The sequence below is a fragment of the Atractosteus spatula genome, chromosome 25, assembly GCF_055471065.1.
Source record: "Atractosteus spatula isolate fAtrSpa1 chromosome 25, fAtrSpa1.hap1, whole genome shotgun sequence".
NCBI lineage: Eukaryota > Metazoa > Chordata > Actinopteri > Semionotiformes > Lepisosteidae > Atractosteus > Atractosteus spatula.
Genome location: NC_142730.1, coordinates 7,247,251 through 7,272,952, shown reverse-complemented (window position 1 = coordinate 7,272,952; position 25,702 = coordinate 7,247,251). Strand labels below are relative to the sequence as shown.

Below are 25,702 nucleotides of genomic sequence, written 5' to 3'. Positions count from 1 at the left end.
AAGTAGAGGCACAGTGTATGTTTTTTTTAATTGCAACACATGCTGTCATGTTACATTTCAAAAGATGTGCGTACTGTATACTGAGCATCAAAGGAAACCCACCTCTTACAGCTGTAACAAATTTGCAAATCCACCATCAGGAAAATGACTTCTTTTTTATTTTCCTAAAACAAAAAGAGAGTTTAGTTTTTTTTTATGCTCATTATTGTGTTTCACTGCAGTGTAGAGATATCCATGTTGTGTAGTGTGATTTGTGGAGGATTGTATATGCATTGGAGGGTGGCATGGTGGCACAGCGCTGGGGCCCTGGGTTCAATTCCCTGGGGTGCTGTCTGCGTGGAGTTTGCATGTTCTGCTCGTGTTTATGGGGGTCTCCTCTGGGTGCTCCGACTTCCTCCCACAGTCCAAAGACTGTCGGTTAACTGGCTTCTGGAAAATTTGGTCCTTGTGTGAGTGTGTGTGTTTGACCTGCAGGGGACTAACACTCCTTCTCCGGGTGTATCCCCCACCTTGTGCCCGTTGCTTGCTGGGATAGGCTCCGGCTCCCCCACTTCATCCTGTTCTGGATACAGCAGGAGGAAGGTGGGTGGACGTATATGCATTGTCCCTGTGCTGCAATAGAGGAATCTTGTGTGTTTGTATGTGGAATGTGAATGTTTGGCTTTGCTAGATGCGAAGCCCTTGCCATTGCCATAAGGAACAGAGTTTTAAGATCTTTATAAAGGCGTGTTTGCTGGGTTTCTAATAGAGCGGAATTTAATTAAACCACTTTGGCAGGTTGGTTCTTAAAATGCAAATAACTCTACTCAATTACAATGTTAATTCTGCTCTCCAAGCGATCTCTTCTTCCCACTACCTGCAGGCCCTTTGCCAAGTGTTGGATTTCCTTTCTTTCTAGATCAATGTTTCATTTCAACTTCACGGACACGGCGGCGTCCTCGGCTCACTGGGCTTTCGTCTCTGCTGACCAGGACTGGATCCAAAGCCTTGTCACCTGGAGAGGATCCTCCGTCTTCTCCAGCTGGGAGGGGAGCTGGTGATCCTCTGTTTAGGGTTAGTGGAGGCCTTACCCCGTGTGAAGAAATTCCTATTGTTATATAGTATATCAAATCCAAGTTTCTTTATCAAATGCACAGCAATACAGCATGGAGCAGTAGTTGCTGGCAATGTAATGTCTGTTCTACGAGCTCACCGGGGGGGTAAAAATCATAATTCCTCACACTTCTATAGCACTTTCCTGGACACTCCACTCCCAGCGCTGTACAGGTCATGGGGATCCCCTCCACCAGCACCAGTGTGCAGCCCCACCTGGATGATGCGCCAGCAGCCAGATTGCTCCAGTCATATCCCCACACACCAGCTCTCAGAGCAGAGTGATGGAGCCAGTTCAGAGAGGGGGGTTATTAGGAGGCCATGACTGGTAAAGGCCAGGGGGGAATTTGGCCAGGACTCCTGGGTTAACACCCCTACTCTTTTCGAGAAATGCTCTGGGATTTTTTTATGCCCACAGAGGAACTAGGTTTTAAATCTCATCCGAAGGACGGCTCCTTTTTTACAGTGTAGTGTCCCCGTCACTGTACTGGGGCATTAGGACCCACACAGACCGCAGAGTGAGCGCCCCCTACTGGTCACGCAGGCACCTTTTCCAGCAGCAGCCTTAGCTTTCCCAGGAGGTCTCCCATCCAGGTACTGGCCAGGCTCACAACTGCTTTGTTTTAGTGGGCTGCCAGCTGGGAGTTGCAGGGTGATGGAGCTGCTGGCACTTATGGGGGTGGAGGGGTGGATTCACCTTTTAACGGTCTGGATAGACAAGACACCCAGCCTTCAAATTCATTCAGATACCAATTACTTGATGTGGCCACTGTTTAATTAGATGGCTCAATTAATTGCCATGTTAATTAAACAATTAAACTGCTGTTGATGTGCAAATCCTGTAATGGACTGGAAGCTGCAGTGCTTCACTAATCCCTCTAGTAATTACAGTGGATTCCTTGCGCCCGGTGCTTGCTGGGATAGGCTCTGGCTCCCCAGTGACCCTGAATTGGATCAAGTGGTTAGAAAATGACTGAATGTACCTGTTCTCCTGGCAGTGTGGTGCATTAACAACAGCACCTCTGCCATCCTCCTGCCTGACCTCACCCACACCTGGAAGCTCAGCAGGCTGACGTTCCATAGGCGCCGTAGGTGGCACTACCAGGAAGCGACCACACCAGAAAATGCGGTTGACAGGGTGTGTCCTTGGGGATGAGGTGCTGTACCGAGGGCCTGGTTTTTCATCAAATGGCGAAGATCATTCAAAAGCGACTGATTGACATTGCTGGCCCGGCAGGTCCAGTCCAGCGGACGACTGGCGGGGCACAGCAAGCGAGTCTGGGGTGAAGCAGAAACACCCCAGAGCCGAAGTCGTTTTGTTTTTTTTGCTCTACAGACTGGCAGCGGAATGAATGCTTGGCGTCCCCGTGATAGCTTCTCGATTCGCAGGGAGGCGAGACGCTTTGTACTTCAGATCCAGCGAAAACCTCAAGTCGCGTCAAAAGAATTATCACGAACTGGAAAACAAAACGAGACAGAAAAATGGGGGGGGGGGGGAAACTGGCAACAGATGAAATGAAAATGGGTTGTTTTTTTCCCCTTCTTCTCCAAGCTGCTCTGTGATATAAACCTCGCTGTGTTTTGGAGTGACAAGAGCTGCGGCGCTTCCAAAGCCGAGCTGACCGTCAGCCCTTCTACTCCAGGTGCGGGACTGATCCGCTCCCCAGCCGTGCCCGTGTTAACGCCTTACTGCCCCCTTTGCGCCGGGCAGAGCTGTAGCGCCGAAACAGGGGGGGGGGGACGGCCGGCGCTGCGTCTGGAAACGGAGCTCGACAGTGACGAAGGTGACCTGAAGGGTTAATGGCAGGGGCTCGAGAGAAGAGGGGCGGTCGCCGGCGGGCTGCTATTGGCCGGGCGTCGGGGAGGGGGGCGTGTCCGCGGAGCGGGGCGCGCGCCGCCCCCCCCGGTGTCGCTCCAGCCCCGCGCCAGCGAGCCAGCCAGCCAGCCAGCCCGAGCTCTGGAAACCAGCTCGGTGCGCAGTCGTTCGCTTGCGAAGGATTACAACCCCAGCGCCCAGAACAGCCGACTCGAACCTTGTTTTGCGGGTGCGGCTTTTTAATTATTATTATTATTATCATCATCATCATCATCGTCGTCGTTGTTGTTGCTGTTGTTGTGCATATGTGGAGACGGGAACGCTGGATTGTTTGGCTGGGATCGGAGGAGAACTCTCCGCCGGCGGATCCGTCAGCTCGGGCAAGGTGAGTGAGGCTTCTTCCCCCCCCCCCCTGCGAGCTGCCAACTGCGTGGGGCCACTTCGCCTCCCCCGGCGGCTGCGCTCGGGTTTTGGGGGGCATGCGGGGGGTGCGCTTTCAGATGTGTTCTCGTTGATCCCGGAGAGCCACGACCGGAGGAGAACTTGTGGTGTTGTTGTTGCTGCTGCTGCTGCTGTAACTGCACAGGGTTTGAGGACTGTAGTGTACGACACAGCAGGAGTTTTTTTGTTTTGTTTCGTGATTCCGGGACTGGGGGGTCGGAAATCTCCCCCGTAAATAAACACCCTTGCTCCTGGGTTCGTACCTGACGGGGTCTGCCGGCGCAGGTACGGCACTGCCTATCCGCGCTCGCTGGAGGAGCCCCACTGAGTAACACTGATAAACAAACAGGAGACTTTTACCACAGATGCGGTCTGGCGAGCGCGCAGGGATTCGCATTTCGCAACTTACTGGACTTGTTATTTTATCGTCTTAGAACATTTCCCCGTATCCCCTCTTGGCAAGAACTGCCCGGGTTTTGCAAGCCAGTCGCTGTCCGCGCTGTGCTTAGCGATCGCATAATTGCCTCGCCGGTCCCCCCTGAACCTTCGTCGCTGTGGCTGTCGGATGATGATGTTTCCAAATGAACGTGTTTCTCCGGGGACTGGGGGGTCGGGTTGGATCCTCCGAGTCGTGCTCCTTCGTCGTTTCTCCGGGTGCTGCCGGGCTCCGCGGCGCCTTTCTCGGGGGAGAAGCGGCGATCGGGGTTTGGGGGTGAAATGCACGATCAACACGACGTCTTCTCCGGGAAAGCAGAAAGTTAGTTCATGGAGCGCGTTGCAGCGAGATCAGCTTAATTAGCCTTCGGTGCCAAAATTGCATTTCATCTCCCTAGTTTGCAAATACGCTTTGTTGCTAAACCGCGGTATCGGCCAGTCCCGTTTCCCTGAACAGGCACAGGCACTGCCGAGCGCTTTCTTGTCGGCACTTGACTGAGCTGCAGCTTCCCCGGCATTCGCCAGCGATGCCCCGCGCCTCAGTGGCTTCTCTGTGTATTCAGCGCTGTGAAAGACGGCGTGTTCCTTCCCCCCCCCGGAACTTGTTGTAACTAGCGGCTCCTGTCTGCGGTCATCGCGCCGCCGGCCCCCCGGGAGACAGGTGCGTGCTGGTGGAGGTCGCGCGTTCGAGATCGCTTGCTGCAGCCTGAGGAAAGACACCCTCTCGATAGCCTCGCCGTCTCTTGACGGCTCCTGCTTCGGGTCGAGAGCGGTCATCTGGCCGGAACCCGCTCTGGAAACAGCAGGACACCGGGACCGTCCCCTGAGCCCGGGCGCGCAGACCGAGGGTGCGATCGTACGAGACGTGTTCCGGCAAGGGGGTCACGATTGCTGGTTCAGCGCTACCTCGCCCGCTGTGGACAGCCTACATTTCGGGCGCTCGCAGACGGTTGTGTATGACGTGCTTTCAAACGAGCGGATTCCGGTCTGGAAACGGTGACGGGGAGACGCTGGTTGCACTGCGCCTTCATCGTGAAAGACACGCTTTACGCCAACGAATGACATGATTTCAAGCTTTTCATCGGCTTCCTCTTGAAAAGTTCAGCGCTTGCACGGACGCGTGAGATTGCGCTGCGTGCCTTGGACAGATTTGTACGATTCTGTCTCGGGCACCTGAAACCCTTTGTTGTGGCTGCGCGAGTCACGCTGGTCTCGGTCGCTGTCGTGTCGTCTCTCCTTCTAACCCGCAGCCTCCCCGTGTAGCGGAGTCATTCATTATAAGGCAGCGCTCATTGGCAAGAAGACATTTGACGCTGAAAAGTTTGAGGTGATTTAAACAAAGAAAAGCGCTTATCTTGCCTTTTTTGTAGTTTACTGAGCACTCGAAGCTCTACCGATCTTTCCTGGCGAGCAGTGTTCATGATCATCCCAACAGCATCCTGCCGCCGCTGGCAGTGTCGCCATTGAAAGAGAACCTGATTCAGTGGCATATTCCCGCTCGCTGTGGCTGAAGGACCCCTGGTCGCCCCGGTGTTAGAAAGGGATTGCTCCTGCGCTGGTAGGTTATTGTAGTGGAAGACCGACACCGAATCTCTCAAGGCTGTAGCTCTCCCGGAGAGATGTGCCCGGCGCAGACTCTGGCATCTGCAATTGCTCAGAGGAGCGAGTGATATTTACTTTTAATATATTCTCCGCTTCTGCCTCTCGGTCCGACCTGACGTGTAGTTGGTGCGGCTTCGCCCCCAGCACAGGTGGGAACTGCTGCAGCGCGTGCTGTACGGTCTTAATTGCATTGCAATTAGCTCGTTGTTGCTATTCATTTGTCTGGAGCTTCTATGCAGAGCGACTTAAAAGATGCGCCGATTTATGCGACCCGGTGTCCCGTTACGGTGCCGTAAGAACACCCGATTTTTCGAAACGCGATTCCTAAACCTTCAACTCGCCGCTCCGTGCCGCTGCCCTGCGCTCGAGTCCGGCTTTGCGTGTTTGCATTTCTGTGGCGGCCGTCCTGCATCCACCTGCTGATTGACCAGAATCGCCCGGACCGCGCCCCACGGGGGAGTGTTTTTAATTAATGTGCCCCCCCTCCCCTCCCGGGTTGACAGTTCCGCTGCCCTGTGCTCGCGAGCTCGCGTGGCTGCTGAACCCGACTCTGCAGACGCGGCTCGCGCGCTGGAGGTGCTCGGCTGAGGGGTCCTGCTCGCGCACGCTTCCAGAGCTACCCTGTTGCTCGCGGCAGACACACACGGGAGGTGTTACAGGTGAGGCTCATACGCGTCTTGTACGACGAGCTCCTCTTGCCTCTTCCCCGTACTCCGGTGACATCGCCGAGGGTGTCAGGGGTGATCGTCCCAGCGTTGGGCCACGGAGGGGAGCCGTCATCCCGGTCTGCTAATGAATTGTAAGGACAGTGAGTCCCAAGCGTCCTTAACTATCGGCTCTCCATCGCAGTTCCCGAACCAGCTCACGCAGCGGTCCGGGTCACTTTCGGTACCTAGCAACCTCTGAAAAACGAAAAGGGGCGTTTATCCGCTCTATCGGGTATTTAAGGATGCTTCTCCATAAACCCCGTCATGTAATATTCAACACTGTGCTTGTTTTTCTCCGTGTGCTGCGGTGTCATCAAGCACCACGAGTCTTCAGCGTGGAGGGCTGATGTTGCAGGACTGTCTCGGAACCGCAGCTCGGCGCTGGTACTTTCCCTCAGACAGGCGGACGTCTTATTTACCCAAGAAGGAACATGAGTAAATAATCTCCTCGCCGTTGCGCGTTGGTAGTGGCACAGATCGGTAACGGCGTCTTTTACTGGTGTTTCTCCGGCGCTTGTGTCTGCGGGCAAGCAGCCGAACAGCGGACCTTCTAATCCGAAACGCTTTCGCAAAGCAGTAAAAAGACGAGCGCCTCAGGGGCGTCGGAAGCTTTTTTTTTTGGTGGTTGTGTTCGTAGTTCTGAAGTAATCGATTCCGCGTTAACGGGGTCTCATTAGTCTGAAAAACTTCCTGCAGCGGTGCGCACGGCGCGCGCGACAACAACAACACTTGCTCGCGCTGGAGTAGAGCCGAGCGCGCGCCGTCGGGCCTCGGCGTGCCAGGCGGGCGGGAGGTGTCACCGGGATTCAATTAAGAAACGTTAATTGCTTCATTCGCATTCTGACACAGTGTTTTATTTTCGTTTTGTTTTAAATTCACCGCACCACCATTTTTAAAAGGTAAAGCCGGGGGAGGTCTCGCTGAACACATGTTAAGCGTTTTGTTTTAAAACTGAATGCGCAGGCGTGTAGTTTTTGTTAATCTTAAATTTTATTTCGCGTTTATCGACCGAGTGGGGACGGGAAACGCGCTGAGCTGATAACAGTAAACGAACATTTCGCCAGAGGAGAGTGAGGCATTTTATGAGGTAAGTTTATATTGTACAAAACGAGAAGGACCCCGCTCGTTTCTCTCTCTTGACGAGTCTTGAAGTGTTTTGCAAAGGAATTTAACCTTGTTTATTCCGGTGCCTCGTCGTTTGTGTTAGCCTTTAGCTGAAATGAAGGAGGTCGCACCGTTTGGGAAAAAAAAACATTTTGGTGTCGGTTGTCATTCTGTTTTTCTTTCTTACAGGGCCTTAATAGTCAGAGGAATTAGAGTCCTGTTTCGACACAATTAAAATGTCCCCGTAAATCTGACTACAATTATCACTGTATTTTTATTTCTTCACGTCAGTATTTCTTCGTCCTAAACGTGAACGTGTAACTTCGTCGCGTGCTTCGTTTCAAAACATGAATAAAAATATAAGAAGTGAGATTTTTGAATGTATATATTATATATTAAACTGACGAACACATTTCGTCAAAACGCGGGAAAGCGCGCGGGCAGTCAGACGGTCTTCGGCGTTGCGCTCGCGGCACGCGCTCCTTCCGGGAGGTGTGCGAACGCCCGCGCGCCCGCCCGCCAGCTCGCTCGCAGCCCTGCGAGAACTGAAGCACAGAGACGGGGGGGGGGGGCGTCTCCCCGGAAAATCGCACGGCCGAGCTCAGCACCCCCTGGGTCGCTGTGTGCCAATGCACACTCCCCGTTCGGCTGTCAGGTATTTTCTCTCTCCTCCCCCCGCCCCCCATCAAGCTCTCTTTTAGAAGCGGAGCTCTCCGCCAGCCTTTTCCGTGAGAGCGGCGCTCGGGCGGGAGAGCAGCGAGCGCTGCCTGTTGGCTCCATGAGCAGAGCAGTTCTGGAAAGGGCAGGGGGCGATGACTCCAGGGCTGTGTCTGCGGGGCCGGGTTTGATCGGCTAGCAGTGAGGTCAGATGTAGCGGTGAGGTCCTCTGATGAAAAATGGTCCTTCCAGCGCCCCCCCCGCCCAGAGATTTGCAGCCATGCTTGGTCAGCGGAGCCCCACAAGGCCCGCGCGCGGGGTCTCCACCCCTGACGTCACGAGCGCTCAGCCATGGTGACGGAGCCGCCCGTTCGCACCCCGGCACCGCTTAGAAGCTTCAGCCTGGGTCGCCCCGCGTCAACGCGTCTGTGGCGGCGGAGGAGCTAACTGGGCCGATGGGTCCGCTGGCTGGCTGGGGCCTGCGAGGGGTCTGAGCGCAGAGCGTTCCTGTTACAGTCTCGCACCTCCTGCGGAGACCCCGGCGAGAGAGACTCCTGCAGCCGGGGCTCCAGAGCCGCCGCCCTGTCCTCTTGCCCCCCGCTGGTTCCCTCAGCGCGGCCTTGAGCAAGGAGAGGCGACTTCCTGTGGAAATGTCTGGCGTGTGTCCCCCCGCCCCCCCACCAACACCATCTTCTCTTTCTCTCTCCGTACGGCGGGGTCCTGTCCGCGCTCTCGCTGCACCGGGGGCAGAGGCGAGGCGGCTGCTGCTGTTGCTCTTGAATATGGATGGGCTTAGGGAGAGCGGCCCCGGATAATGAGGGACTTTGCATCTATTCCAGGGAATGGGGGGGGAGGAGGAGACGGGCCGCGGGAGTCGTTGTCCGAGCGCGATTCTCTCTCTCCTTTTTTGTTGAGGAAGAGGAAGATCCTAGCGCAGCGTTTGGTCATGGGCGCGCTTCAGAAATGTGTTTTTCTTCTTGGTAAAATATGGCTGGGGGGGGGCTGAGCCTCTTCGCTATCTTGTCCCTGCTGTAGGACCTCTTCCGTCCCCCGTTTGGCAGCGAAGGCCCCCGACCGAGTTTCCTCGAACAAGAAACGCTGCTCGACAAATCTCGAGATCAGTGGTGGGAAATCGGTTGCTCTTCCCGCGGGGCCCGGTTCGGCCCGCGGGCCCCGATAGCGCGTGCCATAGGCCTCGCGGAAGAAAAGCCGCGCCTCTAGATCCGCCCCGGCTCTTCACGACCTGCGAGTCGGACCGATGCGGCGGGAGAGCCGGACCGGCGTCCGGCTTGAGCTGGGGCCCTGCTCGTCCGCCGGCCTGCTCGCCGCGCCCGGGGCGAGGGGCGGGCGGTGCGGACGGCTGTACGGGCGGCGCAGGGAGGTCGAGAGCGGGAAAGGTGCCGGAGCCTGATGGCTCAAGCCTGGCTGCTGTCGCCTGCGTTCTCAGAGCTGAGACATCGCAGGGTTCGCTCCCCACCACCTCCCCCCTCTGCATAGTTTCAGTTTTCGAGTCCGAGGCCAGGTTGTTCGCAAACAGAGAGAGGCTCAGCCAACACTCGTGCCTGATGTCGGGCTCTTTATTTTACACGAAACGGCAGGTGTACAGGCAGCCCTCGTGCTCGTGGAGTCAGCCTCTCATTAGGGCCTCTGTGAGCTTTTTCTCGCGTCGGAGGCGAGGAGACATTATCCGATCGGCGATCTTGTGGTAATTAACGAGCAGGTCGCGTCGGAAAACACGAGCGGTGCCGTCTCCGCGCCACTCGTCTCTTTGCGTTTCCGTTATCGGTGGAAATGCGGAGAGGTCTTTTGGGTGGCGTATCGAGAGGAGAAGGAGAACGAGCAAATCGAGCTTATAATAACAGATACTCTCCGCTTTTGTAGGGGCGGCTTAATTAGTCAGGCCTGGGCTTTAACGAGACGGCTGTTAATTAGAAAAAGTTCACATGCTCAAGGGTCTAATTAAGTTCACTATAAAGCTCAAGATTGCTCAGTGTGGCCTGCGACAGTAGTCTTTTTTTTTTCTTCAAAAAGCCTTTATCGTAGCTACTAAAATTAGTGCCTGTGCCTTTTTCTGTCGCGTTCTTTAGGTCCCGTGTTTGTACAGAAAAACAAATGACCGTTTGTGTGAGCAGCAATTCTTATATTGCTTAACAATGCCTTGTTGGTTATCATTTCATTATTTTGAAACGTACACGCACGTTCACACCTGACAATTACAGTCTTTGACATTGCGGAGGTTAATTAGCTTTCCAGAATCTCTTAAGTCCACGTTAATCTTTTTTTTTTGTTGTTGTCGTCTCAAGCTCGGCGCCTCCACAAGATAAATGCTTTTGTCTCAGATTGCATGAATGGAATTATTCCAGCATTGCCCCGGCATCGAGAAAATCCTGAGATGTTTCCTGAGCTGATGACTGAGCACGTGTTGGTGCTCATTCTGTGCTCTAGGGTTCCCGGTCCTGTTCCCGGAGGCTCGCAAACCAGCAGGTTTTTGTTCCAGCCGAGCTTTTGGTTAACAAATTGAACCGTTAACCGGTTTATTGACGGGGTTCATTTAGAATGATGGATTGTTTTCAGCCCTTAAAATGTCGGAAGTTGACTTTTAACTGCTGTATTTCGTAACTAACATAAACTTCCAAGCTTTTGAGGAGAAAGAAGTAACTGGCGAATGATCCAGACGCGCAGTTCAATTAAGGCTTCAATCAACTAATTAAGCCAGGCTGGAATGGGTGGGCCTCCGGGCCCAGGACTCGGAGCTCATGCTTCAGGTAGATTCCTCCACTATTGCCGGTATCCTCTCCTTCCACCCCAGTCGCCATCTGCAGTCCTGCCTGCTGCTCACACCTCCACGCCACTCACGCAGCTCCAGAGGGGCCAGGGAAACGCACACAGAATCGCCAGACTGGTCCCTGACCCCAAAGGCATGAGTTATATACAGTACACAGCAGGATCTTCATCTCTTCAGTCCCACGTGGGTAACGTCACACATAAGGAGAGGGGGGGTTTGATTGTTTTAAAAGTTTCAGGGCAAATAAAGAATGTTTTCCTCTTGTGATCTTAAGCAGCTTATTTTAAATAGGGGATGTTGGACCTGCCTTATTAGTATTAAATGGTATACCAGTACATTTAATAACAAAGGGACAGGAATGAGAGGCACAAACTCGGAGCCTAACAGCAGAGCACTGTTGTCAGTAGGTGGTTTGTCCAGCAGGAGGAGAAACTGGAGTTCTGTAGTCCTGGTCCATCTGGTTTATCAGTCATCTATTAGCCTGGCAGACGGGTCCAGTTGTACAAATTAAGCTGTAATCATTGGTCCAAATAATTCAGTCAAAGTTCTCCATGATCTGTGGTTGTTCCATTCCCTGGCCTCTCTGTGTAGAGCTCAGCATCTCTGATCCACGCCCCCGACGTTGTAGCGGGTTTGCTGGGCACGGTCCAGTGTGGACTTCAGCACAGGAGGCGCCTTAAGGATTATATCGATCCTGCGAATTATCAGTTAAATAATTCAGGATCTGGCCGCAGGGAAATTCTTTTGATGGAGCGGTTAGGTGAAACCCTGTAACTAGTCTGTGGAAATGAGCTTTAAAAACACCACGATATACGTCGCTCCTATGCTGTTACTTCAGAGAGGTAATTGAGTGTTCCTGTAGCAGCTGTTCTCAAGAGCGTGATGTTAGGGAAGGGAGGAGGATTTCCCCATCTTCTTGATCTTGCTTTCTCTCCCCTGTTCCATTAGTCGGCTTTGTATGCGACGTATACAAGTCCGGTTTTGTAATGCGAGGCCTGATAGCAGCTAAATTACTTTTAGAGCTGGGGCTGTTGCTGGGGCGTTTCAGCTTTGTAAGATTGTATCCCTGGCACCTCTGGTGTGATAGACCTGCTGGTCGGTTAGCATGGGTAATGATGCACTAAGGCAAGGGTGTAATTTTATTTCCAATTTCCGCCGTGCCGTAGTTTTGTCTTAAATTACGCGATGCTCATAGCTGCCGCCGCCGATGACTGTGTCTTTCCTAATGGTCTCAAGGTAATGAGCGCTGAAATAGCCTCCCATTGCTGAGCAGAGGACAATGACGCCTGCGGAATAGACTTCGGTTCTCCTTCCAGTCACCCTGCTGGGTGTTTTTTTTGTGCTTCTTTATTAACCCCTTCTGTCCGGCATTCTTATTTTTGTCAGAGAGCTCAAAGGGACCAAGGGTGGACACTGCTTAGCTTTTAAAAAAAAAAACCTCCTCGCAGGGTTCGGGGCGGGGCACTTAAGCATGTAGTATAGAGTGGCGATGCGGTCCAGCCCAAGAACCGGCCTGCCGTCTCTGTGCCTGGCATGTCGGATTGCCCAGCGCGCGTGCAGGCCTTCCAGGGCACTGGACAAGCCTGGTGCATGAACCGGTTGCCCCCACTGTCGCAGGACGTAGCCGGAATAGGATTCCAGCCCTATCTAGCATGCACGTCCTGTAGAACATCGTCATGAATAGAGGGGGTCGTGCACTGGCTCCTCACAGACGGTGCTACTTTGAACCCGGGACCGTGGAGCTGTGGGGTAAGGGCCCTGGCGTTTTTGCTGCTGTGCCGACGCGAGAAAAATCCGACAACCCCTGTCTTGCAGTTCACGTTCTGTGTGTTTTGATTTAAGAGTCTTAATCACCAGCTATTGCTACAAGGCCTTTGGCACAATGGAATTGTTACACAAAATCTGTGGATGTGCAAGTTCTCTTGCACCACGAGAGGTGAGAGAGAGAATTTGGCAGGGAGCAGTCGGGTTTCTTAAAACTGCGATTGCTTCCTGCAGTGATGAGTAAAGAACCGAGCCCCTTCAGGTCTTGCCAGAGGTACTGACACCTTTGAAGGGGCTCCAGTGTGAAAAAGAATCAGTGTTGCCAAAGAGAGGAAGTCTTAGTGTTGTGGGGGTGGAAATAATGGGAGCGACTCCTTTTGCGTAGTGGTTTTGCGTAGTGCCAAGTGTGCTGGGCTGCTGGGCTCTTGTATGGTAGCCAGCACTGTGTGCCAGATGTTCTAGTACTCTAAGTCAAGCAAATCACCTTCGCTGATGGGTGGTGATAACTGAATCTCTTTAGTGCTGAGCGCATGAGACTTCAAGGTTTTTGTGAATTTAAATTTCAGAAAGTTGGACCATTTCAGGACTGCTAGCGACTGTGTTCTTTTGCGAAAATGCAGGAACGGAGAAGAGCTTGAATATAGAAAGAGCTGCATTCTCATCCAGCTGGCTACAAGTACCACATCCCCTCACTGTGTTTTTTTAAATCGTTTTTTTATTTCTCCAACGTGTCACAACGTGATCCAGTTCTCCCGTCGGGAGCATCTCCATTTTTAAAAAAATGGAAGGTGACTGACTGGCGGCGGATCCCCCAGACGAGGTCAGGCACCGTGGGGATTAAACAGAGGTCGCAGAGCTCCTGTTCAGGAAGTACTGGTACAGGAAGCTCTGTGGTGCAGGTGAGGGTCATGTGTTAATGCCAGGAGAGATGCGACTCGTGTTTAAGCCGAGTCGACTGTGCCTCTTCGCGCTCGGTGTGCGACAGTGATGCGTGCGTGCGGGTGCACTACATTTCAGAGGACCAGATGCGAGCGCATGTCCTCGCAGAGTGGCAGCTGCTGAGAACCGGGCACTGCGAGGTGTCAACAGGCCTGCTGTTGCACGAATAGCATTGTCTTTCAAATGTGAGAGTCCTGAAACGGTTTGTTTCGGGTCTGTTTTCACCCTCTGCGGGGCTTAGTTTTGGCAGAGTGTAGAATAGTACATAAACATAGAGCAAGAGTCAATGAGAGGCCCTGACAAGTATAGAAATACGAGTGTGTGTGTGTGTAGGGGTATATTTGTGGTTTTGTGGTCACTGTTGAGACCCATGAGTGACACACTTGAGGAGAGCAGCTAGCAGTTTCTGTTACCTTTGGCATATTTATTTTTTTTCCATGGATGTGTTCTGTTATGCTCGGTCAGCTCTTTTTGCTTTAGCTGAAGTAAAAGCTGCACGCAGATTGGGATTGGCCGGTCCATCCTGTCCTGTTTGGATTTGGGAGTGAAGGCCAATAAGTTTGCCCCTCATCTGCTGGATACCAGCCATCAAATATTGGTTTTGACCATTTTGTGATGGTAGAAATAGGTCAGACTTCTTAATTGGTCCAGTCTATGCTCCCTTTTCATATGTTAAGGGAAGAGATTAGTATTCCTGGTATGAAGCCTAAACCATTTCCATTTTCATGTGTGTATTAAATTTTATTACCAGTCAGTATTTCATGGTGGGCATGTAAGTGTCAGGGCCTGTAATTATCTAACCTCTCCTGGGACTCTCTCTGTGTCAGGTCTCTGGATTTCTAATGGGGTTTTCTGCTCTCATTCGGGCACAATGTGCATCATTTAATTTCTTTTTCCCCAGACCTTGAGGTAAATTAAAAGGCTTTTTTTTTTGTCAGTAGTTTATAGTTTTGGTCCGTGGTCACAAAAGGTGCTTCTGTCAGCACTCTATAGTAAACTTTTAGGCGCTGGAACTAAGCACGTTGGATTTAGATCTGTAGGCCTTATAGTAAGTGTTCACGATCTTTTATTTTCTTCATCACTGTGAAAATCTCATTTCAGGGAGCTTCTGTTCTAAAGAGCTCTGGCAAACAGGCGCGGACTCCTGTGAAACACAGATAACAGCAAAGTGCACAAAAGAGAGCAGTCACAAACATCACAGTGTATTTGTGTGGTGGTGTTGGTGGTGGGGTGATACCAGCCATGTAGAAACGTTTTCTGCGGGGGCAGGGGCAAGTGGAGGTGGCGGCAATATTTATTTTTGTCCGATCTGCCTGTTCAGTGTGCGTCTTTATCCGTTACTGTACAGTACGTGTCGTAGGTTTTGAATCATGCTTGCCAATTTTTTTTTCCACGAATGCTCATGTAGAGGAGCTTGGGGAGGGGGGGGGGGGGGGTCTGTTGTTCTTGGAAAAGACGAGGGATGCAGAATTCCTTTCTTAGCACATGGAAGTGCACAGGCCTGTTGCAGAGAGGAGGACCGACAGGGGTGGGGGGGAGGGTCTCAAACCACAAAAGTTTCTCACAGATAGTTATCCAGCAAAACAGTGGGGCTGAGAATTTGGCAGCCGTCGGAGAAAACATTTGGACTCTGTTTCGTGACAAAAGCCTTGCTATATTTAGGGCTGCTTATGAATTTTGCGTTTGTGGCGTGGCTTAAATATTTTGTTTCCGTAGGCTTGCGCAGAATGGTTGAGATGTTTTTTGTTCTTTCATCCCTTTTCAGCTCAGCAGTGCCAGCAGTCCGGCCACGTAGATGCACATATATTTTCGGTTTTCCTCAGCGCCTGTGGTATTTAATTACATTAAATGCATGAAGGGCTGTGTACAATATCTCAATCTGAAGGCATGAAGGGGATCGTTCTTCTCAGTCGGCCGCTTAGTCGTGTTGTTTTTGTAAGTAAAAAGACTTCGTAGCTCTCCAGGATAACATTAAGCAGAAAATGAAAGAAACGGGGGTAAGTTTTCAGAGGCGGAGATTTGCAGGATTGCTAAATTCCTGCATTTCGTGTGCTCTGACCCCAGGTTTATAGTGATTTGTGGCCCCCAGTTCATCCCTGCTCATTGCGCAACCTTTTATAATGACGGTTTTACTGTTTTGGTGAGGGTTACTAGAGTTAGCAGAAAAGTACAGAGGAGGGGAAGGGAGAAGGGCAGTTGGATACATCTGGCCTCTTGAAATGAGCAGGAAAAATCCTTATTTTTGACATTGTCAGCCCCCCCCCCCCCCACCCTCAAATACACACCACCTCTGAATTTGCAAGCTTCTTGGGACAGGAGCTATTTTTAAATCCTTCAGCGAAAGGCAAGGCAGTCAGTGTAAGGTCGTGTCATGTACAAGGCTTGACCTTGGCAGTTCACCAGCTTGTGCCCCCTCTCCCCCTCGTTCTGACAGGAGTGAGGGAGTGTCGGGTTTAACCATGTGCAGGCTTGCCTGCGCGCCTCTGTCAACAAGCGCAGGCACAGGCCTCCGAGCAATTTGTGAACAGCAGCGCTTCTCCTCCTCCTTCTTACTTGTTTGTCTGTCTCATGATGTGGGGCTTGCGGATTTCGCTGTAACTTTAGCTCACACACGCTTCGTGAATCGCTCCTGCAGCCAGAATCTCGGGTGGAAGAAAAATCACAGGTTCTCAAGTCATGGTAATGGTTTCCATGGGGCGCATATTGCTGCTGCGCATTCTTCTAAAGCCTGTCGGAGGGGAAGTTGAAGCCAGCCAGCCAGCCAGCCCTAATATGCTTCCCCTGCCTTGATTTCTTCCCCAGTGTTCAGGAATGTTCATCTAATCGATTAGGTATGCTGGATCAATACCAATATTGAGCTGCAAAAACGTTTTTAGGTTTAAGTAATGCAGGAGAAACAGATTTAAAAGTGTGGCAAGTTGTATAAAGTGCTTTAAGTACTTTTGCAGGAAGTGTTGTAAAGCCTTGGCCTTTTAAGAGAGTTGCAGGATTTGGAGTCTGTATTCCGTGCTTCAGATGTCCCGTGCAAGTGTAGAGAGGAACCGCGCTGTGCGTTTAAGTGGCTGACTGCTCTTTGCCGCAGGATGGCTAGGGGATCCATTAAGTGTTCTGGCTTTGTTTGTCAGCTGCCATTATTGGGGCGTTAATGGATTAATCCCATCAGATTTTCCTTTAGCACTTCGGTAATAATGGAGAGGGGGCCCGCTGGAACAGAAGGCATGATCACATTAAATTATATCAAGCGTTTCAGTCGGCGAGCAATCCCAAACCAAGGTTAAAGAGGAACAGTTGTGAAGGACACCCCCCCCACCCTTTTGATTATTCTTCTTAATTAACTGTTGGCATTAATGTCTTTGTCGACTTATCAGTCACTGGAGAGGTGATCTTAATCCATGCAGAATGTGTGACTGGATTGTACAAACTGTCCCTTTGTGCTCCTGTTTTTCTTTTTTTTTGTATCCTGCTGCCCCCAGCACAGGCATCGCTAATCAGATCCACTCTGCAACACGTTAAATTACTGTAATGCATTCAGCCTGGGGAGTGGTGTGAATGCACACTGCTTGTGCCCTTTCTTTGATAAATCTCCCGTCACACCCACACGCCAGTGTCGTGCGGCAGGTGGACGAGAGGGAACAAGGCTGCAGATTGGCTTCTCTTTTCCCTGGGGTTCGTGGCCTTTAATTACTTCTTCCCCAGCCTGATTCATCGCTCCCCTGCTCCAGCACCTGTATTGTGTGAATTCTGTCCTTTCTGTAGTGCATGCTGCTTGCTGGTGGTTAATGAAGACGTGTGCCAAGATTGGGCCCTAATTAACTGGAAATAATTGTAATAATCTTGGGGGGTAGGTTGGCCACCATTCGTTTCTTGCCAGTTACCCTGGGATAATCTTCATTAACTGCATAGATGGGTTTTCTTTTTTTGTTTGTTTCTCTGCACAGAGAAGTATTTGCCCTGCTTTCTTCTTCGTTTGGGGGGGGGGGGGGGGGAATGTTTTTAACTATTTTTGGCTTGTCCAGCTTTCTCCACTGCATCATCATGGCAACACCAGGGTTTTAAATCCGACTCCTGATTATGCGGCAATCTTACCGGCTCCAAGTTTTGCATTGCTGTCTCCCAGAATCCCTATGCACAGGAGTCTGAGCTACTGTAGTTTACTATACTCCTATAAAGCTGAGCTGGAGATTTCATGCTTGTTGTCTTGTGCTGAGTAAATGTGCAAAACCCTGCTATATGTAAATAGCTGACATCTTAAAACCAGACGTGCTGCATTTCTGCTTATTCAGTACAGTTGACACAACAACCAGCCGAGCATAAAAACTGACACCGTATCGGGCTGCAGGGAAATGAAAGTCTTTTTTTTCTTCTTCTCTGCCCACAGTCTCATCCATGCATCCCTGCTGTGTTTTCCCACAGTTGTGTAAACGTTGGTCTCCTTTGCTACCTTTCCCTCGGTCCCTGGGTGATCCATACGTTGTGGTCACTGAGTGTTTGAGGCTCCTCCATTTTGTGCTAGAGGGTTTGCCACAGTGTCTGCAGTTCTACTCATGCTAATCTGACAATGTTTTGTCGTGAGATGGAAAGCTAGTAAGTGGCTAGATAGCAGTAGAACACAGAGCTAATTGCACTAATCATTTCCCTTGCCCTTTTCTTTTTTGTACAGTGTGGTGCAAAATATCCAAGAATCTTATAACCTGAAATGATTCTTCCAGGTCTGATGGAACTCTCCTTTCCAAAAAAAACAAGCAACACTGGCAGCAAAGGTCAAAGGTCGTGGCTTTGTTGACCTTAAAAGATCCATAGAATTGTGCCATCCCTCTGTGGCTCAGGGGGAGGAGGAGGGGGAGTGTCTTAAAACGAGCCGAGAACCAGAAAAGCTGTTTCTTACCCCTCCGTTTTGACTTGGATCCTCAGCATGCGCGTTCTAGCTCGCCCTCGCCACCGCCGAAACGCCACCCACACGCATACCTGGTCTTAATCGGCAGGAGCAGAGGGTCTGGCAGCCACGTGTGCAGTTGCCCCCAGGCCGGGACAAGCCCTGATCTCCCTGAGAAGCTGTCAGCGTCAGCCCTTTCCAGAGAGCATCTGGTTTCTGTTTTCTGAATTGCTGGGGGGTTGTCAGATGAGGCACTGTGCATAAAAATCAGCAGAGCGGTCCACTCCCACGCCCTCTGTGCTTTCACGCTTGCAATACAGGTCCGTCACCCTTCTGCATCAGGCCCTGCTTGGCATGGCCTTGCCCAGCGCTGACCCAACCCAATAGAAATGAATCCAGTTTGTCACAGTTGCAACCTCTCCCCGTTAGGTTTGCTCTTTTTTTTTTAGAGGGCTTTTTCATGAGGATGATTGCCAGTCAGCCAAAACAGCAACATTAGCTTTTTTTTTAAAAAAAAGACTCCCAAGTAACCTATTTGCCGCTGTTGATGTTTGCTTGCCAATCTGAATGTCTACAGAACAGTTCTCACAGCAGCGTGGATCTGAATGCGGTCTAGGATTAAGAGAATCCAATCACCTGAGATTTGGAACTACACTGGGCAGTGGGGGAGGGTGAAGAATTGAGGTGGGGAGGTTGCCGAACCACAGCAGGACGTCTTGGATTAATCTGACATTTAGCTCTGGCTCATCTGCTTCCAATCTGCCTGGTTCTGAATCGCCGGATGAAACGGATGAGGACAGACTCTGGGAGTGGTCTCGAGTTTAAAAAAATATTTTATCCGTGCCTTCACCCGTTTCTCATGCCCTGTGTGTGGGGTTTTGCTGTTCCTTCTCCACGCCACTTCCCGTGCGTTTCAGTCCGAGTCGAGGTCTAGCCTAGTCTCGGTCAGTCTTGGATCCGGGAACAAAGAAGCAGGAGCTGGCGTAGTGGGCAGCAGGGACACCAGCTGTGGCCCTCTTACCCCGAGTGCCCACGGAGGATCCGTCTCTATTGCGTATTCCGTCTGCGCTGGCGTAGAAGAGACCAGGACAAGGGCACGAAGAGCAGTTACAAATGAGTGGATGCCATTCAGTCCATCGGGCGGGCTGTGGCTAAGGTATCTGCACCACACCAAAGGCAAGGGAATTCATTTCCTTTTTCCCCGTGACAGCATAAGAAAGGATTCAGTAGGGAACTTTCATGGGAGAATGTGTCACATTATGATACTGTGTACCTGTCTGGCAGATTCCCCTATGCAGGGGGGGGCTTCTGTTGGGTAGAAAGTTTTATATGCAGTGTAGGCACAGAGGAAACAAACTGTTCCAGGCAAATACAATAAAATAAATTGGCAAGGGAAGAAAAATAATGTTGGGAACTGCAGAACGATACCGCTATCCACAAGAAAAACCGAAGGGGATTTGTTAGGTCTCTGCCAAAGAAAAGTGAACTCCTCTCAGAACCCAAGCGCGTTCTTAGTACAGTATGGTTCTATTCCAAGCAAATCCAAAGGGATTGAGAGTCGATTGCGTTGCGTGTATTAAGCAACACCACCCACTAGGTAGGCTTTTGAAAGTAGTCGTCAAGCACTTTCATTGTGCTTTTCTCTTCCAGGTTTAAAATGAAGGAATAAAAGCGACCCGTAAATAAGCATTTTACAGGTTCTGTCTGTTGATCTGATTAGGGTTCTGATAGACCCTTTATCCCACTTGTGCTTAATACTGCATGACGCTTCAACCCTGAGTTGCTTTTTTCCGGACTGCAGAGCAGTGAAGTCTTTCCATCTCGGAATCATGGGCGATTAACTGAACTGCTACCACCCCCCCCTCTGGGGCTCAGATTTAAAAGCTTTAGAATCGATGCTGTTGCTGTGTTGGTACTGGTGTGGTGCCGGTTGCTGTGCCCTGTAATGGCCAAGAACAGAACGGGGTGTGCATGGATGCATTGTTGTCGCACAGAGCTCTGAAGTCCAGTAGTCTCTTGCTGAAATTCGAGACGCGGGCATTACGTTTCCACTGCCTAGAGTGGGGTTTTCCTCCTGGATTTGATGAGTCTTGGATGGCATGGTCCTGTACTGTACTTGCAGGGTTGCGCGTCGTCCTGTCGTAGTAGAAGTTTGCTTTTTCACCCACTCATGTAAACCTCAGAGGAATGGGACTTGATAAAGAAGTACTGTCTGCTATGCATGGGCCATCGGTCATGATTTTCAAAGACGCCATTAGTACTTGTTAGATCTCTCAGCTGACTTACTCTGAAAACCAAAGATTTTTATCTTTCCACACGCTAATCAACCTTGAAAAAACCATTAAAAAAATTCATTAAGGACTACTATAAATACACGCACCCTAATTTGTTCTCCAAAGCAGCGCTCTTAAAACAAAAACTGTGCTCCGTGCCATTTGGGAACAATTTGAATTCTGGGAAAGGGATCCAACGTTTCACTCAACAACAACAACCAACAAAAAAAAGCTGAGGTCAGACGAAAACTATTCTGCCCACGACAACAGTCACGCAACTCCTGAAGAATCTGGATCTGGATTTTTGCATTTTTGAAAATGCTCATCAGGCGGGGTGTGTGCTTTGAATGCCAAATGAGTCCTGTTGCGCTGCTTACCAGATAAAAAAAAAATGAAGTCATATTGGGCTTCCTGTCAAGTTTGTTGGATTAATATTCCAAGTGTCTAAAGATCACGAACTGTCCTCCATGTCAAATTGTAGTATTGGCAGCTAACCACTGCCTTTTAAGAAAGCCATAAGCCCAGAGGAGGATAGACTTCCCCTTTTGAGCCTTGGTTTCTTCCTATTTTAATCTGAGGGAGTTTTTCCTTGCCACTGTTGCCTTAGGCTCGCTCACTGGGGGTTCAGGCCCGGAAATCTGTGAAGCTGCTTTGTGGCAATGTCCATTGTAAAAAGCACTATACAGATAAAACGGAACTGAACAGTACATGATCAACATGTGGAGCTTAAGCCAAACAAAGTGAAGTAGCTCTTTGCTTGCTTGCGGCAAGTTCTGTAATTTATTTTCACATACAGCTATGGAGAGAGAGACTGACACACAGACAAGGTAAAGTCTGAATTCTGCAGTGAGTTTCGGATTGCTAAATTCCTGCATTTCGTGTGTTCCGCCTGGTTTTGAGGCAGGTGCAGTTGGGTTAATACCGATCCCAACCTCTTTGAGGATTCCTCCTCCTCCTTGTCTCATTGGGTCACTGGAGAACATCTTTCTGTTCAATCTGCATCTCTAGGCTTTTCCTCCATCTGTGGGTTTTGACTGCCTGTGCAGTTAGACTGGGAAAGGGTAAAACTGGGAAAGAGGAATCAATTTCCACCCCCCGACCCCTTCCCAGTTTCCAGGTTCGTGAAGAATAAGGTTTGCTTTGGGTTCAGTCCAGAGCAGAGGAGAGCAGGCTTGATGTCTCAAGACCCATGAACTTAACCAAGTCCGTTAAGACGAAACAGTTGTGCACACAGTTTAATTATATCAGGGGTGCATGAGCTGCATTGCAAAATGATTTATCAAGTTGCAGCCTAAGTAGGTAAAAGCAATATTTTTTTTAATTTGTATTCAAGAAATATAGTACATGACATCTTTATGTGCCATGGTGCTTAAGCAAGAATTTGGGCTCTACACCCCTATAAATGTTTACTGCACAGTACAGTGTAATACAGGCCAGTGAGATCAGGGTAAAAGCACGGTACAGTGCAGTTAAGCCCAGTCATATTGGGGTAAAAGCGCAGTACAGTGTATTACAGCCCAGTCATATTGGGGTAAAAGCGCAGTACAGTGTAATACAGCCCAGTGAGATCAGGGTGAAGGAGCTGTCAAGGGCAGCAGAGCCCAGTGACAAATGGTAGAGGGTAATGCCAACTGGGGGGAAACAATGTCAAAACAAACATGGTAAAATCTGCTAGAATGCTTTCCAAAATTCACCCCATCAGACTAGGACGACAGGCATGATTAGATATGCAAACTTGATTCCAAGAAATGGAGATGGCGAGAGGTAAGCACTCCCTACCCTGCTACTTGCGTTTTTACCAAGGCAGAAAAAGGAAAGATTAAACTTTGATGTTCTCTGTTCAGGCATGCCTCCTTTGTTTCGAGAAGGAGAGAGGAGGAGAGGAGAAAGTGGCTCGGGGCACAGCGCTTTAATAAACCCCGACTGACGCGTTCCAACAGGCTTCAGCAAAGCTGTGCGGTTAATGCACAGCAAGATTTATTTCTTCAAACATCTCGCAGCTTATCCCAATCCAGTCTCCCGAGCGAGAGCGTTATTCCGTTTCTCTTTCTCCTCAAATGACCGCTTTGATACCGTGTGCCGAGGAGGAGTGCAGCGAGGCCCGTTGGAGAGCAGGGTGGCTGTTCCTGCCTTTCGAAAGACGCGGATGTTGAGGAGGATGTGATTCGTTTATCATGAGACGCGTCGAAGGATTTGATGGCTGTTCTTAAGGATAAGTGATCTGAGGGCAGGAGCATGCTTGGGGAAAAGCCAGAGCATCATTGCTGAGGTTTACCATGCTGCCAGTGTACGCTCCTGGATTTCCTCCTTTCCGTCGGTTCAAACTTTTGCCCTCCAGATGCATGAGTTTGCGTGAGTTCTGGGGGGAAGGGGTTCACTTACTCGATGAGACTTTGGCACGGCCACAAGTTTTTCAGCCGGCCTCATGTTGCGCATCTACCTGCCTCCGGATAAAGTCCTCAAGCCGCTGAGGCGCACCGTGGCGGCCGCGGGCGTCGTCCTGTCCCCAGCGCCGCCGTGGCGCGCGGGCGCTCTGAAGAAAAGTGGAGCGGGGCGTGAAAGGGGATGAGCGTCCCATCCAGGCTGCTTCCTGGAGACTGGTGCTGCTGGGAGTTTAATAAACAAAAAGACAGCTGAGTGTGACGGCCAACGGCTGTGACAGCAGAGCCGTTGGCGGGGAGGGTGGGGGGAAGCAGGCGAATTTGCTGCATTGCATTGGCCTGTGAAGGTCTCCAGTTCGGGCTGAGAGCTAGTGTGCAGAATGGGCTTAAATTGAGAGCACATTTGCTAACTTTAGTCCGTGTATGTTTGGGCCACACTTGGTGCAGAATCTCATTACTGTTCTTTTTTTTTCCCCCCTCCCCTTTAGGTTGTGGCGGGGAATTAAATGCACTGATCGCCCCGAATCCGATTAGGCCTTTTGTCTGGATCAGCTGACTGCGACCCTGCAGTATAATAGGCTGTGTGATCTGAAGCCAAGGTAAGAGGTCTGGCTGGGGTTTCGGGGGGGGAGGGGCCCCATGATTAACCCTTCCTTCTGCTCTGTCCTGCGGCTTTGCGTATTGCTCTTGTGCTGTTTGTGCATTCCCTCTCCCACCGTGTCTCTGATCGTTTAACGAACTTCAGGATCTAGAGGCTGGGCGCCCACTTGTGCACTTTGCTGACGCACAGCGGTGCAGGTTGCGCTCTTGAAAGCACAAGTGACACATTTGGTTAAAGTGATGCGTTTGAAATTTTCATTTATCATTCGCTTTTGTTCCAGGGACAGGTAGATAAGCATTCCTCCGACACCCCAGCTTAGGTGCCCGGTAGAGTCATTGGCTGTCGTCCAGAATAGCACAGATCCAAGCTGACACAGCACGCTCCTTGCCCGCTGTGTCCCCATGCTTACAGGGGGCGAGACCGAGACCCCCCCCCCAACAGCCCCTCTCCATCCCCAGCCAAAGTGCTTTCCCCCGTGTGACGCGCGCTGGCTGCGAGCCCAGATCTCGAGGAGGCTAGCTGCTCCAAGCGCGCCAGCTTTCAAGCAGGCTGAGCGCATGTAGTGTGAAGAGTGCCGCCTGTCGAACACAACGATATAAAAGGCCTACAGCGGGGGGCCGGCGGCCCCGGCCTCAGAGCGCTGCCTTCGTTTCGGGTTTCTGTGCCCTCTCGCATCCTCGTGACTTAATTGAACCAATTGACTGGAATAAAAGCCCCATTCTGCTGGTATTTCCTGGTCTTAATGAGGTGTGAATTGGAAGATGCCTGAAGCGCCTGCTGAAGCCTGGCACTTGAGGGGCAGGGCTGCCAGCCACTGGCCTGTATGTGCAGCCATGAAGGGATTGAACGGGACCCCTGTGGATGGTTAGAACAGCCTTGGGTTCTGAAATGATTTACCTGTGTGTGGCTCCCGAGTGGCATCACCAGTAAAGGTTCTGGCTGAGCTCGGTGGCCTGGTTGTCACGGGTTCGAGTCCGGGCCCATGCCTCTTGCGGGCGGCGACCAGAACTCCCAAATTAACGGCGCTCTCCCAGTGGGGACTCTTGGCTATGACGGCTCCTGCGCCCCTCTGTGCGATCGCGGTGATGTTGGCGGGACGCAGCAGGGTGCTCCTTTCCCTAGCTTGCCGCGTGCCAGGCGGAGCGCAGCTCCACCGGTCACATGACCACGGCGTGGGAGCTGCGGGCCGGCTGCGTGCCACACGGGTCGCCTGATGACCAGCCAAGTCTTCATCTTTAGACTCAGTGATAGTTGTTTTTCTTTCGCGAGTAATACAATAAAAACAATGTTTTGTTTTCAATTTAAAAAAAAGCAAGCCGCCCTGCAGGGGTCAAGAACCCATCAGAAGTGTGAGCTCGAACACTTCTTGATATGTGTACAAATCAGGCATAAGAGTTACAGTGCGGGGCTGCTGGTGATTAAACCAACAGGTTTAAATAATTTTTTTTCCACATTTAAGGATTAAATTTCCGTTTTCTGGAAAGAAAGGGGTTGTCAAAGCCATTAAAACAGATTTTAAAAGCATCTAGAAATCTTACTTTTCATTGGATGGCAAGTTCGCTGACAACCTGGAATGTAAAGTCTGGGCCCTAATTAAAAACTTTTCCTCATCCCCGGTTACAGCGTGAGTCATATCTGTCTCTTTCCGAGGTTCACTGATGATCACGCCTTTGTCGCATTTTGTTTTGAATTCCTGATAAATAAACAGTTCTTTGAAGTCTGACATATTTTTAGTATGGTAGTATTCTTGTCTCAAGAGCTGCTGTAGTCGAATCAAGCAAATCAAGAGGTATTAACAATTTTTTTTTGGATTAGTATTTTAAACACATGGTTTACTGGAAAAAGCTTTATGAATAATGCCTCTGAGGTTTGTTAATGGAGGGATGTAGGGTGTAGATTTTGGGATAAACTGAGGCTTTGTTTCTTCTGTTGGTTTGAGGAAAATATTTACTTTTAGTATAGTAGCAAAACTCATTTGGTCTAATAGGGCCCCTTTGTGTCATTGGAGGTTTTGTGGCCTCGTTCTGAAGCGCAGACGATGATGGCAGTATTGCGCCACGCACACGTCGAAACTTTGTCTCTTTTGTGATGTAGATTGGAGGTTGTACACAGCGCCGTGTACTTGGTAGTTTCATTTCGGTTTGAAATGCACTCATCGCGGCCAATTCATCATAACCCCGGAATGGAAAATAGCATTGCACTTCCTCTTTTAATTTTCTCAGGTAATCATGT

At 50.6% G+C, this 25,702-nt stretch overlaps 1 protein-coding gene across 2 annotated transcripts in view; it reads left to right on the top strand.

Annotated features, from left to right (window-relative positions):
• The first annotated feature begins 3,003 nt into the window (after positions 1–3,003).
• sema6cb (semaphorin 6Cb) overlaps positions 3,004–25,702 on the top strand; it is a 124,178-nt gene continuing 101,479 nt past the window's right edge. The window contains exons 1-2 of one of the 2 annotated variants that reach the window (XM_088905315.1): positions 3,004–3,293; positions 23,358–23,468. The gene's annotated coding sequence lies outside the window, so the exon portion shown is untranslated. The remainder of the gene's footprint in view (positions 3,294–23,357; positions 23,469–25,702) is intronic. The other variant, XM_088905314.1, reaches the window with a different exon arrangement.